This window comes from Megalopta genalis, unplaced genomic scaffold (assembly GCF_051020955.1).
Source record: "Megalopta genalis isolate 19385.01 unplaced genomic scaffold, iyMegGena1_principal scaffold0057, whole genome shotgun sequence".
NCBI classification, from domain to species: domain Eukaryota; kingdom Metazoa; phylum Arthropoda; class Insecta; order Hymenoptera; family Halictidae; genus Megalopta; species Megalopta genalis.
Window position 1 is genome coordinate 262,501 of NW_027476126.1, and position 2,500 is coordinate 265,000.

Consider the following 2,500-nt stretch of genomic DNA (forward strand, 5'->3'; position numbering starts at 1 on the left):
ATATTGTTGAGCCCGCCAGATCATTCGTGCGTGATTTACACGGCCAGACGTGTGTACTACACGTATTAGGCCTTTGATCTGCGTTGCGTAGGCCACAACAAATCTTTCAAAGAGAGAGAGATATATGTGTTGTTGGGGTTTGTGATTATGAAGGTGCCCCAACGCACAAAAATATATAAAAATGTACAAAGTTGGGATGTGGTGTGGTGGAGAAGAGTTGGGCCCGACCAGATCATTCGTGCGTGATTTACACGGCAGACGTGTGTACTACACGTATTAGGCCTTTGATCTGCGTTGCGTAGGCCATCTTCCTTCCAAGACACACACGTGTTGGGGTTTGTGTGATTTTATGATAGTGCCCCAACACGGAAAAATAAGCGTACGAGAAGAGTTGGGCCCGACCAGATCATTCGTGCGTGATTTATACACGGCCAGACGCGTATTATATTACACGTATTAGGCCTTTGATCTGCGTTGCGTAGGCCATCTTCTCGATAGAGAGAAAGCCAATGTATTCTTTTTTCTTTCTTTACACACACACACACACAGTTGTAGTAGGACAGGGAGGGATGCGAGCGTGCTAATCACGCTTCCTCAAGTCTTCGCTGTGGTGTAAAAAAAAAAAGAAAAAAAGGAATCGTTGGGAAAGTCCAAAGGACGAAAATATCGGGCAGTCTGAAGATAACTTAATGCTCGTTTACATTGGTATCAAGAGAGACCGGCTTGTGTAGCTCGTTTCAATGCTGTGTCGTTGTCATTGACACCCTACTCTGTTGCGCGCTAGGGGCAGCATGAGCGTGGGACGTATATATATATGACACCCAGCTAGAGCCGGCCGTGAGTCCGTCCGGTGTAAATAACGACGAAAGGAGAGAGAAATTTTTCGAATCCAGTATCGGGTTGATAATTGTCCAGTTTGAATATCCATATCCCCGTCGTTTTTGGAGGTGATATACTCTCTGTGTTTCTTCGATAGAAGGCTTTTCAATGTTCTATTCGCTCCGACCGTCGAACTTGCAAGAAAACAGTGGTTTTGGATTTGCTCGTACATATATATATGGTTTCGACGGAAATATCTCGTTCTTTAAGGGACAATTATGTCGTTGTACGACGACTCCCGAATCTCCTTCGCGCGCTGGTTGGAGCTCTTCGGGTATCGGCTTGTTCCGAAATATAACACAAAAATGTGGTGGATAGCAAATACACATTATATATATGAGAGAATAAAAGGGAAAAATTACCCTGAACGGTGGATCACTTGGCTCGTGGGTCGATGAAGAACGCAGCTAATTGCGCGTCAACGTGTGAACTGCAGGACACATGAACATCGACATTTCGAACGCACATTGCGGTCCACGGATACAATTCCTGGACCACGCCTGGCTGAGGGTCGTTTACGTACTTATAAACTGCTTGCGTTGATGGCACTTGTTGCCTATATACGTACGAGCGAATGATGGGCGCTTCGTCGGCGTTTGTCGCGGTCCTATGAATATTGAGAAATTTTACGTACGTCTAACAGTCTTCGAGAGAGATGGAAATCGTGTTCGAACTAGCGTGAGTGTGGAAGGCGGTGTCGTGTGTCGTATATGTTTTATATACGTCCGCCCGTCTGAAACACCGCTTCGAAGCGGTGACAAAATCTTTTTCGGGACGATTCGTATCCGTAGAACTATCGAGATTTCACTGGTACATTTTCAACGCGCTCCCGACGTCGCCTGAAATGAAACGAGATGGGTTTAACCCACGAAAGCGTACTACACGAGTCTGTCCTATGTGAAGACTGTGTACAGAGATCGAACGAACGCATGAAAGAAATTGAACGAAAGAACACATAACCCGCAAAAATATAGAGTAGAATTGTGACCGTTGCTTCGAATTTGAATTTATATGTATATATATATCATAGCCCCAGGGAGTGGAACCTATGAGTGTGGAAGGATGTCTCTTACCGTTATGTTGCCAGAGGAAAAAAAGTCTCTCTCTTCGTACGACACATTTGTGTACGAATTGTATCGATGGCTATATAGATCCGATGTTGCACATATTCTGAGTAAAGAACACCCCACCCGGGTTACCGTCCTAAAACTCTTCTATTGGTGTGGCTATGATGTGTGTGTCAACGCAATCGCGAGTCTGGTTCTACGGGAAAACCGTTTGTCGGTCGCCCCATATATCTTTTTGTTCTCTTCAAATGATCGAATAGCGAAACCGCACGAGATCAATCGGTCGTCTAGTCCCCGAAAGTACTTTTCGGACGGACGTTAAAGTTATACCGATTGTAATCGTCTTGCGAGTGTTTCGAAGATCTATATTTGGAGAGGATATCGAATTTTATAAAAGATATATTGGTGAGGCGCGATAAACGGTTTTTTTTTTGCTTTAAGGGTTTTTGTGTTTTTTTTATTTTTTTTTTTTTTTGTGTTGCTCTGTACACGTTTCGCAAAATGCTTTCGGGGGGGGAAGCTCTGAAAAAATTTTTTTTCACGTTCCGACGACC

The 2,500-nt window shown here is 44.2% G+C and overlaps 1 non-coding gene across 1 annotated transcript; it reads left to right on the top strand.

Moving 5' to 3' along the window:
- The first annotated feature begins 1,238 nt into the window (after nt 1–1,238).
- LOC143261603 (5.8S ribosomal RNA) lies at nt 1,239–1,393 on the top strand. Its single transcript, XR_013035700.1, has one exon. It is a non-coding gene; the product is annotated as a 5.8S ribosomal RNA (ribosomal RNA).
- Nucleotides 1,394–2,500: the final 1,107 nt, after the last annotated feature.